Source organism: Lithobates pipiens, unplaced genomic scaffold (assembly GCF_037356315.1).
Source record: "Lithobates pipiens isolate NorthernLeopardFrog02 unplaced genomic scaffold, aLitPip1_a1.2 Scaffold_19, whole genome shotgun sequence".
Classification (NCBI taxonomy): Eukaryota; Metazoa; Chordata; class Amphibia; order Anura; family Ranidae; genus Lithobates; species Lithobates pipiens.
In genome coordinates, this window is record NW_027507764.1 from 597,220,566 (window position 1) to 597,237,736 (window position 17,171).

At 50.9% G+C, this 17,171-nt stretch overlaps 1 protein-coding gene across 1 annotated transcript in view; it reads right to left on the reverse strand.

Annotated features, from left to right (window-relative positions):
* AGAP3 (ArfGAP with GTPase domain, ankyrin repeat and PH domain 3) overlaps positions 1-17,171 on the reverse strand; it is a 140,839-nt gene that overhangs the window by 28,247 nt on the left and 95,421 nt on the right.

Here is a 17,171-nt window from a genome sequence, read left to right on the forward strand (position 1 = left end):
AAGAGTACAGGGTAGAGGAGGATCAGTGAGTGAGAAGAGTAACAGGGTGAGGAGGATCGGTGAGTGAGAAAAGTAACAGGGTAGAGGAGGATTGGTGAGTGAGAGAGTACAGGGTAGAGGAGGATCGGTGGGAAGAGTATAGGTAGAGGAGGGATCGGTGAGTGAGAAGAGTACAGGTAGAGGAGGTCGGTGAGTGAGAAGAGTACAGGGTAGAGGTTTGCTGAAAAGAGTACAGGGTAGAGGAGGATTGGGGAGAAGAGTACAGGGTAGGAGGAGATCAGTGAGTGAAAGATACAGGGTAGGAGGAAGTTTGCTGAGAAGAGTGCAGGGTAGAGGAGGACGGTGGGAAGAGTAAAGGGTAGAGGAGGATCGGTGGGAAGAGTACAGGGTAGAGGGAGGATCGGTGGGAAGAGTATAGGGTAGAGGAGATCGGTGAGTGAGAAGAGTACAGGGTAGAGGAGGATCGGTGAGTGAGAAGAGTACAGGGTAGAGGAGGATCGGTGAGTGAGAAGAGTACAGGGTAGAGGTTTGCTGAAAAGATTACAGGGTAGAGGAGGATTGGTGAGAAGAAGTACAGGGTAGAGGAGGATCAGTGAGTGAAAGAGTACAGGGTAGAGGAGGTTGCTGAGAAGAGTGCAGGGTAGAGGAGGATCGGTGGGAAGAGTACAGGGTAGAGGAGGATCGGTGGAAGAGTATAGGGTAGAGGAGGATCGGTGAGTGAGAAGAGTACAGGTAGAGGAGGATCGGTGAGTGAGAAGAGTACAGGGTAGAGGAGAATCGGTGAGTGAGAAAGAGTACAGGGTAGAGGTTTGCTGAAAGAGTACAGGGGTAGAGGAGGATTGGTGAGAAGAGTACAGGGTAGAGGAGGATCAGTGAGTGAAAAGAGTACAGGGTAGAGGAGGTTTGCTGAGAAGAGTGCAGGGTAGAGGAGGATCGGTGGGAAGAGTACAGGGTAGAGGAGGATCGGTGGGAAGAGTATAGGGTAGAGGAGGATCGGTGAGTGAGAAGAGTACAGGGTAGAGGAGGATCGGTGAGTGAGAAGAGTACAGGGTAGAGGAGGATTGGTGAGTGAGAAGAGTACAGGGTAGAGGTTTGCTGAAAAGAGTACAGGGTAGAGGAGGATTGGTGAGAAGAGTACAGGGTAGAGGAGGATCAGTGAGTGAAAAGAGTACAGGGTAGAGGAGGTTTGCTGAGAAGAGTGCAGGGTAGAGGAGGTTTGCTGAGAAGAGTGCAGGGTAGAGGAGGATCGGTGAGAAGAGTGCAGGGTAGAGGAGGATCGGTGAGAAGAGTACAGGGTAGAGGAGGATCGGTGAGTGAGAAGAGTACAAGGTAGAGGAGGATCGATGAGAAGAGTACAGGGTAGAGGAGGATCGGTGAGAAGAGTACAGAGGTGATATGGCGGAGCGGGATTATTCTACATATTTGTGTGCGGAGATGAGACTCTCGGTCAGTAATTAGTAGACTCATTTCCTGCTCAGAACGCTTTCACTGGAGGAGTCATTACACATCATTAGCAGACGATCGATTTCCTTCTCCAAACAATCTAATTGATGTGAAGACGACAATTACTGCGAGGTGACAAAGTGCCGAAACCCGGCTCTGCCGTACCGCGTATCGTCAGCTGTATACCACACTAGGCATATAGCTGATAATATTAGGTCCTCCTTGCTAGTAGCGGGTTGGACCCCCTTTATTAGGACCCCCTTGCTAGTAGCGGGTTGGACCCCCTTTATTAGGACCCCCTTGCTAGTAGCGGGTTGGACCCCCTGTAGTCTCCATTCTTGGTGGTGTAGATACAACAAGGTGTTGGAAACGTTCCTCTGAGATTTTCCTCCATAGTGACCTGATGACATCACAGAGTCGCTGCAGATTTGTCGGCTGCTCATCCATGATGCCGAATCTCCCGTTCCACCAAATTATTATTATTATTATTATACAGGATTTATAAAGTGTCAACAGTTTACACAGCACTTTACAATGTATGGGGGGGGGGGGGAGAACAACACAAATACAGTACAGTTCAGAAGGGACAGGAGGGCCCGGCCTGTAGAGCTTACATTCTAAAGGGAGGGGGAGGTGGTATAAAGGGTAATAGATGCGGGGGATGATTTGATGGGGGTGGATGGGGGGCAGTTAGGTAGGTGGGGGAGGCTTCCCTGAATAGGATTTTTTTGTACTCAGTGTAAAATCCTATTTTCTCTTATATTCACCGACCGGCACAGCTCGCTTGGTGTTGGAAGGCCCAAGACATTCCGATTGCTCTTGTAGAGTGGGCCGTGACTGGAAAGGGGGGCACCTGCCCCTTCAAGGCGTAGGCTTGGACTACGATTTGTCTGATCCACCTGGAAATGGTGGCCGACGAGACCGCCACGCCCTTCTTAGGACCAGCCACCGAAACAAATAGCGAGTCTGACTTCCGAAGAGAACCGCGGCAGACGAGTACACCTTCAGAGCCCTGACCACATCCAGAGTGTGAAGGGCCACCTCCTTGTGGTGTTTCGGCTCAGGACACAACGATGGCAATACAATGTCCTCATTGATATGAAATGCCGAAACCACTTTCGGTAGAAAGGACGGTTGCGGACGCAACACCACCTTATCCCTGTGGATGACCAGATAAGGCGACTTGCAGGACAAGGCCGCCAAGTCCGAAACCCTCCTGGCCGATGTGATGGCCACTAGAAAGACGACTTTCTGCAAAAGGTTCAAAAGGGGAATCTCCCCGATATTCTCAAACGGCGACTTCTGAAGCACCAACAAAGCCAGGTTCAAATCCCACGGAGGTAACGGAGGACGCACCGGAGGGACTACATGTCGCACCCCCTGAACAAATGTACTTACTAATGAGTGAGATGCCAGGGGTCGCTGAAAAAAGACCGCCAAGGCTGATATTTGCCCCTTAATGGTGCTCAACACCAATTTCTGGTCTACTCCATGCTGAAGAAACAGCAGGATCCTGGATATAGAAAAGGAGCGCGGATGCCACCCATGCTCCTCACACATGGAGATGTAGGCCTTCCAAGTACGATGGTATATCTTCCGTGAAGAAGATTTCCGTGGCCTCAGCATAGTTGGGATCACCGAGTCTGACAGACCCCGGTTCCTCAGAATCTGGCTCTCAATAGCCAGGCCGTTAAAGCCAGAGATGGTAAAGCAGGGTGAAAGATTGGACCTAGAGACAGAAGGTCCTCTCGCAGCAGCAGTCGCCAGGGAGCGTCTGCCACCAGGCGCACCAGGTCTGTGTACAAGGGCCGCTGAGGCCAATCTGGGGCAACCAGGATTACTGGAATCCCCTCGGCTTCCACTCTGCGAAGCAGACGTGGCAACAGTTTCAGCGGAGGAAAGGCGTAGATCAGCTGGTACTGATCCCACGGAGCCACCAGCGCGTCTGACGCATCTGCCCACGTATCTCTCGTCCTGGACACGGATCTCGGCACCTTCCGATTCAGACGGGAGGCCAATAGATCTACATCTGGTGTGCCCCATTTCAGGCACAGCAGCCTGAATATCCCTGGATGCAACGTCCATTCTCCCGGGTCCAGCATCTGACGACTCAGATAGTCCGCCTGCCAATTTTCCAACGTGTCGCTCTGCCCACCGAAGTATGTGAGCGACCTCCCGAACAGCGGCTGAGCTTCTTGTTCCCGCTTGGTGATTTTTGTATGCCACAGCCGTGGCGTTGTCTGACTGTATCCTGGTCAGACGTCCTTGAAGAGTTATCGACCACGTGTGGAGACACAGCCTGATCACGCTCAATTCAAGCAGACTGATCGGCAACTTGGATTCGTCCGTCGACCAGAGGCCCTGAGCCGACTGAATCCCCATCACTCCACCCCAGCCTGAGAGACTGGCGTCCGTAGTGATCACCGTCCATTTCAGAGGAAGGAACGATTTTCTGGACTGAATCACCGGGGACCTCAATCACCAGATCAGAGTCCCTGACTGGTTGGCTCACCTGGATCTGACGATCTAGGGACAAAGGAGATTTGTCCCATTTTGTCAAAATCTCCTTCTGCAGGACTCTGGTGTGGAACTGGGCATACGGTACTGCCTAGAAGGAGGCTACCATGAGCCCCAGCACCCGCATGCAAAAGCGGAGCAACGACCACTTGCGGTTCATCAGTAGTTTGACCGCAGATCTGAGAGTCTGCAATTTGTCTGAGGGGAGAAAAACTCTGGCTACCCTGGAGTCCAATAGTAAACTCAGGTACTCCAGATGCTGGGTTGGCACAACCGACTTCTTTAGGTTCAACAGCCACCCAAATTCTTGCAGAGTCTGCATGGTGACCGCCATATCTCCTCTAATTCTGAGGCGGAAGATGCTCTCAGGAGGAGATCGTCTAGGTTACACACGATCGCGATCCCGCGTTGCCTCAGCAATGCCAATACTGGAGCCAGTACTTTGGTAAAGACTCGGCGGGCTGATGCCAGGCCAAAGGGAAGAGCCACAAACTGGTAGTGGGCTTCTCCGACTGCCAAACACAGAAATTTTTGATGGCGAAGGCATATGGGTATGTGCAGGTACGCATCCTGAATGTCCAAGGACGCCAGGAAGTCCCCTTGATGGAGTGCAGCGACTACTGAGCGAATTGACTCCATTCTGAAGCTCTGCACTTTTACAAAGTGATTGAGGGCTTTTAGATCCAAGATTGGACGTACCCCTTCCTTCTTGGAAACCACAAACAGATTTGAGTAGAACCCCTGGAAGCGTTCCGATTCCGGAACCGGTACAATCACCCCCTGATTCAGCAAGTCCCTTACTGCCTCTAGTAGGGCCTCTTGGCGAACCGGGGATACGTGTATGCTGGAGGGGAAGAATCTGTTTGGTGGCCAAGAGAGAAACTCTATCTTGTAGCCTGAGGAAATCAGATCACAGACCCATTGGTTGGATAACCGGGAGGTCCAACGTGCTGCAAACTCCCAAAGGCGACCCCCCACCCAATACGCAGGTGGGGGCAAACCTTCATGCGGTAGTACTTTTGGTCGCAGGCTTGTTAGGCTTGCGGTTCCAGGGACGCTTTTGACCGTCCGTGGGCGTCCTGTCGGGCTGGGAACGTTTTGTCGAAGCACCGGGCGGATGAAAAAGCCGATTGTGAGCGGAAAAGGAGGGCCCTTGCCTGCGGCGTGGCTCCTCAGCCTTCCTGGCCTGTGGGAGTAGTGTACTCTTACCACCCGTGGCATTTTTAATAACGTCATCCAACGAGGCTCCAAAGAGCCGGTCACCAAGGAAGGGTAGATCTGTCAGGGCTTTCTTGGATGCCTGGCCCGCAGACCAGCATTTCAGCCAAATGAGGCGCCTCAGCACCACAGCTGACACTGAAGCCCTGGATAACAGGGGGAAGAGTATCCAGGGCCGCGTCACAAACGTACTTAACGCCATGCACTAGTTGGTCTGCTAGTTCCACGCAGACAGGGGAGGCGTTTTGCTCTCCCAATTTGCGGTGCAAAAGTTTTGCCCACTCAGTCAGTGTCTGCGACACAAGTGCGGATGCCAGTACAGGTGGCACGGCTGACCCCACAACCGTAAACAAGGAACGAGCCACTGCTTCGGCCTTCCTGTCCATGGGATCCTTGAATGCAGGAGGCCCCTCTACCGGGATCGTGGTTACTTTATTTAACCTGGATACTGGGGGGTCCACGACCGGAGGAGCCCTCAAAGGGGTAACGCACCGCCATGTTTTTGGAAACAGAATAGGTCCTTTGCGGCCGACCCCATTCCCTGTAGATGAACTTGTCAAAATAAGCCAAATACAGGAACACCTTAGGTGTACGGGCTGGCTTGCGGGACCCAAAAGGGACCGCTAACTCAGCAGAGGGATCCGCTGGCTCCTGTATCTTCAGGGTATCACACACAGCTGCAATAAGTGCTCCAGATGGGGAATCATCCTCACTGTCCGAATGGTCCTGGTCAGCCTCGTCTGATAGGTCAGAGCAGTCGTCAGGGGTCACCAGCCGCAGCAGGGCCCGAGTCTTCATCAGAGCTCACCCCAGAGGACGGGGGGGGGGTAGGTGCCGTTTACGCGCACCGCCTCTATTTTTGCAACAAAGGAGTTAAGGACCGCCGTCAGGGTGTCCATGGGCATAGCGCTATCTGCAGGTGACTCGGTTACAATAGCCTGGATTTCAGGGGAAGAAAGACCAGTTTCTGAAGCCATGCTGACCCTACCCTGTCAGCCACCCGCAAGGGGACTTAGGACAGTGAAGGTCCCACACTCCTGCTGCCGCATGGGGGGGGGGGGGGGGAGTAGGGGTACCTAGCACCAGACTCACCACCCTGGGGCGTTCTGTGAATGTTACTAGCCATGCCTGTAGTCCTTAGGAGGTTACCCAGTTGCAGAGTGAAGTAACTGTCGGCAGCAGCTGTATAGAATAGTGGTGAAATGTTCTGCAGAGCTTGCACCAGCATTCAGGGAAGAGCCATCCAGCGTCCTGTACACACAGTGGACACAGGAAACCGCATGCGAGAGCACATGTAAAGCCGTCACAAGAGAACTGCGGTGAAAAGAGCGCTCAGGCTTAAAAAAAAAAAATGGCCGCCAATGCAACTAATAGGAAAATCCTATAGAAAATGGCTGCTGAGGCTCACAAGGGGAAACCTGTTTTTCCCACAGCCAAAATGGCCGCCGGACGGCGCCATGCGGTGACAGGAAAATTCACAGAACAGTGCTGCCTGCCTACAGACAGAACACCCCCACAGACACCTTTTGGGACCCCCTAGACCGGGACCAGGACCAACGCTAGCCACACAGAGACCCCTACAGGTTAGAGACCCAGCGAACCCCCCACACACACACACCGCCCGCAGCACATGCAGCCACCCCCCTGAGGGGGGAAGGAGGGGAGATAGGGACGTGGGAGAGAAGGAGGTGAGGTGGCCCCCGAATCGACCTCCCAGGGAATGGCCCAGCTGCTCATCCCACCGAAGCAGGGAGAGCCGTACTTACCAGTCCTGAAGAGCTGGGAGACATCCCATCACAGACCCACTCCTGCGCAGTTACAGGGTAGCTGCTGGCCCGGTATACTGTGATCCAGACATCAGTAGCCCAGTCATATGTATACCCCGGAGCATTGAAGCTCAACGACCACCTCTGGAGCTGAGGTATGTCGTGGTCTGCCGAGCCGTAGCTGCGACCTGCACACGCTCGATGGCCGGACTGGGGAGACTACAAGGATAACTTAACCAACCTGTCACCCAGCCGGCAGTTGATAGAAGATCCCAGGATCTTTCATCTTGCGCAAAAAACATCAAACCTGCATCAAAAAATGGACCAAAGAGCCCGCAGGGTTCCTAGGTCATATTCCTTCACTAGGCAAAATAAAACTGAGTTCTGCCTGGGAGCAGGGAGGGATGTTAGCACAGGGTCCGCCCCCCGGGGCAGGACTAAAGTTCTGTGTTACAATTTTTGCCTAGTTCTCCTAATGTCAGGCTAACAAACCCATTTAGTTACAGAGAGGTGCTGTGTCGGTCGGTGTATATAAGAGAAAAATTAGTTTTCAGGGATCTCCTAAAGGTGGACAGGGTAGGGGCTGATCAGATATAGCGGGGCAGGGAGTTCCAGAGGATGGGAGAGGCTCTGGAGAAGTCCTGGAGGTGGACAGGTTAGGGGCTGATCAGATATAGCGAGGAAGGGAGTTCCAGAGGATGGGAGAGGCTCTGGAGAAGTCCTGGAGGTGGACAGGTTAGGGGCTGATCAGATATACCGGGGCAGGGAGTTCGAGAGGATGGGAGAGGCTCTGGAGAAGTCCTGGAGGTGGACAGGTTAGGGGCTGATCGGATATACCGGGGCAGGGAGTTCCAGAGGATGGGAGAGGCTCTGGAGAAGTCCTGAAGGTGGACAGGGTAGGGGCTGATCGGACAGACTGGGGCAGGGAGTTCCAGAGGATGGGAGAGGCTCTGGAGAAGTCCTGGGAGGTGGACAGGTTAGGGGCTGATTGCATATACCGGCGGAAGGGAGTTCCAGAGGATGGGAGAGGCTCTGGAGAAGTCATGAAGGCGAGCATGAGAGGAGGGAGAAAGAAAGCAGGAGGTCCTGGGAGGAGCGGAGGGGACGATTTGGGCGATATCTGCAGATGAATTTGGTGATGTAGATGGGGGATGTTGTGGATGGCCTTGTATGTTGTGGTTAGCATTTTAAATACGGTCGGGGAGGGGAAGGCAGTGAAGGGATTGGCAGAGAGGGGCGGCAGTCACGGATCGATTATTGAGGTGTATTAGTCTAGCAGCAGAATTCATAATAGACTGAAGGGGGGAGGGGCCTGTGTAAGGGTTGGCCAATAAGGAGAGAGTTGCCGTAGTCAGGAAATAATCGAGGAGTGAACGAGTTGCTTTGTGGGGTCATTAGTCGGGAAGGCTGAATTCTGGGGATGTTGCGGAGGGGGAAGGCGGCAGGATTTAGCCAGTGATTGGATGTGGGGAGAAGGAGAGGTCAGAGTCAAGGATTATACCCAGGACCCCGCCATGTGTGGAGGGACCAATGGTTGTGTTGATATTAATGGTGAAGTCATGGGGGGAGGGGGGGGGATCGTGAAGGAGGAAATATAAGAAGCTCAGTTTTAGAACGATTGAGTTTGAGAAAGGGGTGTGACCTCCATACTGAGATGTCATTCAGTAAGTTGGAGATCGGTGAGGAGATGGAGGGGGTGAGGTGAGGAGTGGAGAGATAGATCTGGGTGTCGTCAGCATGGAGGTGGTATTGGAAACCATGGGAGGTTATCAACTGGCCCAGGGAAGAGGTATAGAGCGAGAATAGGAGGGGCCCAAGGACAGAACTTTGGGGTACCCCAACAGAAAGAGGAAGGGGAGCAGAGGAGATGGAGTTGTGACACTGAAAGTGACGCTGAGATAGGTAGGAGGAGAACCAGGATAAAGCAGAATCATGGAGGCCAAGGGAGCGTAATTTGTTGAGGAGGAGCAGGTGGTGAACTGTGTGGAAGCCACAGCAGAGAGGTCTAAGAGTATGAGTATGGAGGATGAGTATGGAGGATGGGGTATGGAGTAATGGCCGTTGGTTTTAGCACTCATTGGTGAGTTTTAGGAGGGCAGTTTCAGTGGAATGTTGTGGGCGGTAGTCGGACTGTAAGAGGTTGAGAAGGTTGTTGTCCATGAGGTAGCGGCTCATTCGGTCATGGACAAGGACAAGGCGTTCGATGAGCTTGGAGGCAAATGGGAGCAGGGAGATGGTCTTAAGCTGTCAAACAGGTGGGGTGTAGTGAGGGGTTTTCGAGTATGGGGGTAACCAGTGCATGTCTGAGGGGGGAAGGAAAGGAGTCGGAGGAGAGGGAGAGGGTGAAGATGTGGGTTCGATAGTTTAGGATAGAATGGGAAGATGGTCGGAGTAATTGTGAGGGGACAGGGTCCAGGGAACAAGTAGTGAGGAGTTTATCAACTTCATCAGTGGTAACTGGGCAGGAGAAGAGTATTGAGTGTGGTGTTGGACCCGATGTGTTGGGTAGGGGGAGGAAGTTGAATGTTGGATATCTCCTTGCGAATTGTGTCGATTTTGCTTTTGAAATGGTTGGCAATCTGTGGAGCGGTAAGTGTGCTGCCCCAACGGGGCATAGAATTTATATAGATTGCTTTCCAAACCATTTCTATGGATGTTTTATATTTAATTCACATGCTGCCATCTAGTGACCTGATGTTAGGACACACTTCCTTTGTATGGAATGCTCCACACTTCTTCCTGTGTCATGGATGCAGCCACAAGCCTCATGTAGCAGGACACATGTATTCTACATTGTAATCTACACACAATACCACAACCTGTTCATCTGCCTGTATCCTATCATCTGCTGTCACCTGATGTTCAGAATAAAGCACCTCTGTGGATGGAAATCGGCATTTGGTGAGTTCAAGCTATCTGATGAGGATTGTCCTCAGTGATTATATCTCATACAGGCCGGGCATAGAGGTCTCACAAGGGATAGATCGCTTCACAACAATCGGAGTCAGAATAGTCAAAAGATGTATAGACTTCCCCACAGCCCGCTGGGTGTATGTGTGTGCTGATCTGCAATCAGGCCCAGGGCCATCCGCCATCTTGTGAAGCCCACGGTCACACGAGTTTCCTGCACCTCATGTGAATGTTAAAAAACGTTTCTCTACATCGAACTGCGTCTCCCCACATCTGTCTAGCTGCTGTTCGTCTTCTTAAAGAGACAGTACAATTTCTTGCAAAAACGTCTAGACAAGACTCTGAGCTCCTTCAGTGGTGGAACCAACGCAGATCCATCACGCCTCTGAACTTGCAGATATTGCCGAACAGAGTGTAAGACCCAAACCTACAATAAAACCGACACAGAAACTCAGAGAAGACCAGGGGCGTAACTATAGGGGGTGCAGTAGTCGCGACCGCAACTGGGCCCTGTGATGCAGGGGGCCCATGCAACCCCCTCTACATATGGCCGGCAGCAGCATAGGCAGCTAGCACACACTATTACATACCCCCCCATATCCCCCTGGGGACAGGGACCCCCACCTCCCCTTCATCTGCCCTGGAGAAAAGGACCTCATCTCTTCTGGGGACGGGGACCCAATCCTGCCTAGGGACAGTCCCCCAATGGGGCACCTAAAAATGTAAAAAAATAAATAAATAAAAACTGCTGATGCCAGTGGTGGAACTACAGGGCTCACAAAGGTCATACCTGTGACCACGCCCTGGAGTTCCACCGCCGGACTCGGCGGGAAGGGCCCTGGCTGGGGTTCAGGGGGACCCTTCATGGTTTCTTGCATCGGGGCCCTGAAAGTTCTAGTTACGCCACTGGAGAAGACTATGAAGCCACCAGAGATGGGTTCTCCAGCAATCTGTCAGACTTATGGGCCAGAACTTCACACTGCGTGTCGGTTTTGTCACACTGTAATGATCGACCAGCTGAACTAAGAGACTCTATAGATCGCTTATCTGCCGCGTACCAACGCTACCAGCGGATGTTTGCAATATACAAAGCTTTCTTGCAGGACTGTAATATGGAGGACTCTTCAGCAGAACTGACCAGGGCTGAGGCACTAAACCAACAAAGGGATCTCTTAGTGCAAAATGCCCAGTGTAAAGCAGAACTCCGCATTGCTCACCTGCAGGAGACCAGATCTCACAGATCCACGTCAACCAGGCACACGGCACGTTCTTCTAGATCCTCTCGCTCCAGAAGTCCAACATTAAAGAGGAAGTAAACCCTGATGGGTGTTACTTCCTCTTTCATTCCCTGTAAAGGCAAAGCATAATGGACTACTGTGCATCGCATCGCATCACATAGTAGTCCATTATGTGTCACTTACCTGACACAGGAGCCAGCGAAGTCACCGCTGTTCCCTGTAGTTCCGAGCATCCATCTTCTTGGTGGGTCTCCGTGGGTCTCGCTGCTCCGGCGCTGTGATTCGCCGGAGCAGTGATGACGTCACTCCTGCGCATGCGCACGGGAGCCGAGACTCGCAACATTGCTGTCAGCGACGATGCCCCGCTCAGTGCGCCTGCACGCCGCTGTCTATGGCGCATGCACCGTAGACAGCAGTGCCCGTCTTCGGGCAAATATTTCCTAAACCGTATAGGTTTGGGAGATATTTCTTGGACCTACAGGTAAGCCTTAATCTAGGCTTACCTGTAGGTCAAAGTGGTTTGTAAGGGTTTACAACCACTTTAAGTGATAAGATAATAGAGGACTGTTCTGATGCGGAATCAAAATAAGTGCAAAGCTCCTTTGCCAGAAGGGAAGCAGAAATAGAAAACACAAAAGGCAAAGATGGAAGCTCAACAAGCAGAGGCAGATTCCCAATTAAAGATTCTGCAACTGGAAAGGGAGGAAGCAGCTGGCCCTGGCAAGGCTGAGAGTTCTCAAACAAACGATGGGAGAAGGTGCTAACCCAGACTGGTCCATCCCAGTGGAACTGCAAGACCCAGTTAAACGCACCAGTGAATATGTACTAAAGTATGTTGTTTGCAGTAATACAGAGTTATCTCCTGTATGTCTTACTAACAACAGAGACCTCTCTGCTCCAAATGCTTGAGCCTCTTCAAGTCTACAACACAAGTGCAAACCGCATCACCTCTTCCAGACAACAAGGCGACTTCCAGTGACAAGCCGCAGCCAGCACCAGCCTTCGGGACGTCACCACACTTAAATGCTCCTGCAACATCATTTCATCCTGGTAAACCTCACCCTACGTCACCAGAGAACTTTCACACCCAAGGGGTTCCACCAGTTACTTCGGCACCGAAGAGTGAGAGACCAGACTTGAATGACTTTGCCAGATATATGGTACGCCGTGAGCTCATTAACACTACCCTCTCAAGGTTTGACGACTGTCCGGAGAGCTACGGGGCCTGCAGATCAACCTTCAAAGCTGCCATTGCTGATCTCAACCTTACCGCTGTAGCGCCGGCTCCTGAAGAGCACGCGCTGTGTGTTTTTCTCTATTTAACGTTCCTAGAACCGCAGTTTGGTTTTGGGTTTAATTATACCAAATGATGGTTTCAGTAGCAGTCTAGATGGATTGCACTGTGTTCTGCTTGGCCATAGGTGGCGCTGTCATCACAGGCAGGTGTGAGAACGCAGTTCAGCTGGGTGCATCGAGTACCATTCCTTCTCGGAAACCAACCCAGTGGGCGTATCATCCTGCTGTGAATTCTGGGAGAGGGTACTTAAGGTACAGAGATCATGTGCTTCGGGGTTCCGGTCCAGAAGATTCTTCTGTCCATTTGGTCCTGGTCCTCCTGAACAGCCCCCATGGCCTGGGGTGCGGATCCATCCAATTCCAAGTCTCGGGGCTGGCTAGCCCGAGGGCGAGTAACTGGAGGGTGGATTCGGAGGTGGCCCGGTGCCGTCTCATCTGTGGAGAGGCCCACCAACTGGAGAAGCAACCAGGGGAGGACTCTTCGAGAGAAGGTCACGCTGCAGACTGGCTTCTCAGAAAGAGCCTGGAGGATCAGTTCAAAGACCTCAAGTGAATCTACACTCGTACTGTATCGCCGGGGCGGGCTGCAAGATACTGGTACCATATGAGGGCTCTCTAAATTATTATTATTATTCAGGATTTAAATTGGTCTACATCCTTCAGTTCTACAAGTCTGTGGCAGAGACTTTACTACAAGTGTTCTACAACAAGTCTGTGGCAGAGACTTTACTACAAGTGTTCTACAACAAGTCTGTGGCAGAGGCTTTACTACAAGTGTTCTACAACAAGTCTGTGGCAGAGACTTTACTACAAGTGTTCTACAACAAGTCTGTGGCAGAGGCTTTACTACAAGTGTTCTACAACAAGTCTGTGGCAGAGACTTTACTACAAGTGTTCTACAACAAGTCTGAGGCAGAGACTTTACTACAAGTGTTCTACAACAAGTCTGTGGCAGAGACTTTACTACAAGTGTTCTACAACAAGTCTGTGGCAGAGACTTTACTACAAGTGTTCTACAACAAGTCTGTGGCAGAGACTTTACTACAAGTGTTCTACAACAAGTCTGTGGCAGAGACTTTACTACAAGTGTTCTACAACAAGTCTGTGGCAGAGACTTTACTACAAGTGTTCTACAACAAGTCTGTGGCAGAGACTTTACTACAAGTGTTCTACAACAAGTCTGTGGCAGAGACTTTACTACAAGTGTTCTACAAGTCTGTGGCAGAGACTTTACTACAAGTGTTCTAAAAGTCTGTGGCAGAGACTTTACTACAAGTGTTCTAAAAGTCTGTGGCAGAGACTTTACTACAAGTGTTCTAAAAGTCTGTGGCAGAGACTTTACTACAAGTGTTCTACAACAAGTCTGTGGCAGAGACTTTACTACAAGTGTTCTACAACAAGTCTGTGGCAGAGACTTCGCTTTATCTGAACACTCCATCGGCTGCTAGGCCTAGAGAGAGGAGGTCTATCCGATAGTGCTGAGGATCCAGTTGTGAATGGCTATTCTCTGGATTGTTATAGTGAGAGACTACCTACTTTGAATAAGTTCCAAGAGTACCTGAACTTTCCCCCTGAAACCCTCTAACCCTTATCAAGAGACTGTGTTTTGTTTATTCCCTTTTTTGCAAATAAAAATGCCTAAAGCGGATCCAGTGTCAGTTTCTAGGGGACAAGGGACTGTAAAGCCTTTCCTCAGACCTATCACGGAACTCATTCTGCTCTTACCCTTTGGAGAATGAACTTGTTTCCGTACGCTGCTGGATCCTACCTGCGACTTCAAGAAGAAAGTGTCTTGGACTTCAGTTGACAGAACTTGAAGCCTTGAATTAAGCGTTCTTGTTATTGCAGTATATGCTTGTTCTTTTTATGTCTTTCAGGTTTTTAAGAGATCTAGCAGATGACACGGTTTGTTATTTGCAGTTGTATAATTACTGTTCTGAATGAATGAATGAAATACTTGTATAGCGCACAATGCGAACTGAATCGCCTCTAGGCGCTGTGGCGAGCTTTGATCATCTGCTAAAAGAGGAAGGTCTTGAGTTTTTTCCTAAAAGCCAGGTGATTTTCTTCCAGGCGGATGTTGATTGGTAGAGCATTCCATAGCCGAGGCCCTTGGACAGCGAATCTCCGATCCCCCTTGGATTTATACCGGGCTTTGGGCACGAGGAGGAGGTTTTTGTTGGCTGATGGAAGACTGCGGTTTGGTGTGTAATGATTTATTTTCTCCATTAGGTATTGCGGAGCTTCTCTATGCACGCATTTGTGGGTGAGGCAAAGGGTCTTGAACGTGATGCGATTTTTTACGGTTAGCCAATGTAAGCTCTTCAGTGAAGGAGAAATGGATTCCCAGGGTTTTTTCCTGTTATCAGCCTTGCCGCCGTGTTTTGGATCAGTTGTAATCACACAAGTTGATATTGTGGTAATCCTATGTAAAGCGAGTTTGCGTAGTCCAGTCGTGAATTAATGATTGTTCCAACTACCACTGCTTTGTCATTCTTTGGGATAAAAGGGATGAGTCTGCGGAGCATGCGCAGTAGATGGTGAGATCCACTGACTACAGATCCTATTTGTGCGTCTAAAATAACCCCGAGACTCTTGGCTTTGGTCTTTGGGGAGATAGTCTACCCAAAGACGGTTGGTGGAGACCAGGAGGTTTTGGTTGCGGGCTTATGATTTGGGTGTAAGATAAGAAGCTCTGTCTTTGATTGGTTCAGCTGGAGGGAGTTGGTGGTCATCCAGTCCTCTATTGATTTGAGGCAGTTTTCAAGTTGTTGTTGGTGATCTTTTTTTCCACTGATCCGGAAATAAATTTGCGCGTCGTCAGCACTGGTGTATATAGTGGCATTTACCATGCCAGACGGGGAGTGTGCTGCCCCAACGGGGCATCGACTTTATATAGATTGCTTTCCTAACCATTTCTATGGACGTTTTATATTTAATTCACATGCTGCCATCTAGTGACCTTTTGTGGTAATGCACTTGTTTTCACATGTTCATTTTTTTTTTAGGACACACTTCCTTCGTATGGAATGCTCCACTCTCCTTCCTGTGTCATGGATGCAGCTAAAAGCCACATGTAGCAGGACACATGTATTCTGCATTGTAATCTACTGACAATATCATCTTTTGACCGCACAATACCACAACGTGTTCATCTGTCTGTATCCTGTCATCTGCTGTCACCTGATGTTCAGAATTAAAGCACCTCTGTGGATGGAATCGGTATTTGGTGAGTTCAAGCTATCTGATGAGGACTGTCCTCAGTGATTTTATCTTTTACGGGCCGGGCACAGATGTCTCACAAGGGACAAATCGCTTCACAACAAATCGGAGTCAGAAGAGTAAGCAAGGAGGTGGGTGGGGGCAGTGGGGGAGGGGGGGGGGGGGGTCGGTAAGCAAGGAGGTGGGTGGGGGAAGTGGGGGAGGGGGGCCGGTAAAGAAGGTTGGTGGGTGGGGGCAGTGGGGGAGGGGTGAAGTAAGGAATTTAGGGTAGAAAAGAGTTGACGAGGTTTGGATGAGAGGGTATTGATGAGAGGGTTGTAGTCGGTTTGTTTAGCAGTGTGGAGGCAGGAGTTGTATGTCAGAGGGGCAGATTTGTAGAGGGCAGGGCTGGACTGGGCCAAAAATTTGGCCCTGGACTTCATCATGGCCTGCCCACTTTAATTTTGAGTGTCTCCATCAGCACTTCCCCTTACATCAGAGTGTCCTCCCCCTCCCACGTGTACTCACAGTTTTGAATGCAGCTTCTCGTTCCTCTCTCCAGTCATGTGATAAGTGACAAGTGATCAGGGGAGAGAGGATGGAACGTCTGCCAGCTGTCTATCTCCCTCTGCAGGCTGGAGGGAGCAGAAAGCCTAATGCTCTCTCCAGCAAGTGACGGTAGCTCCTCCTCCTAACAGAAGTGAAATTGCAATCACTCACTGTCAGAGGAGTGGCTCCAGGACTGCACCTGACCGGCCCACTGAGCCATCGGCCCACCAGGAAACTCCCTGTAGTCCCAATGGCCAGTACATGCCTGGTAGAGGGTAAAGTCTTGCAGGGACTTAGATTTACACCACGCTCGCTCAGGAGCGCGGCTGCGTCTCTTGAGACTTCTGGTGTCGTCTGTTTGCCAGGGTTGGGGCAGACGGGTCCGGGTTCTGCGTGTAGAAGGAGGAGGAAGTACGTCTAGGGAGGGTGACAGCGTGGTGTTGTAGATGGAAGTGGTTAGGTCAGGGCAGGACAGGGGTTGCGATTTTGTCATAAAGGTCATCAGTAGCAGAGTGAAGAAGGGAAGGGTTGAGGTTGGGTAGGTTTCTGCGGGTCGTGGTTGGTAGGTTGGCAGCATGGGATGTAGGAGACAAGGAGAGAGTGAAAAGGATAAGGTTGTGATCAGAGAGAGGAAAGGGGGTGTTAGAGAGATTGCAGGGGGTGCAGAGATGGGAGAGTACGAGGTCGAGAGGGTTGCCGTTGGAGTGAGTGGTGGTTTGTGTCCATTGTGTTAGGGTAAAAGAGGAGGATAGGTTGAGTAGTTGAGAAGTGGTAGTGGTATTAACATTGATTGGAATATTAAAGTCACCTAGGATGATGGCAGGCACTTCAGAGGAGAGGAAGTAGGGTAGCCATGCAGAGAAGTCATCCAGAAAGGGTGACTCTGGTCCAGGGGGTTGATAAATGACTGCGACCCTCAGACAAGCTGGAGAGAAAAGACAAATATGGTGCATTTCGAAAGAGCAGGGGGAAAGAGAGGGAGGTGTGGGAAGAACCTGGAAGATTCATTGTGGGGAGAGGAGAAGTCCGATGC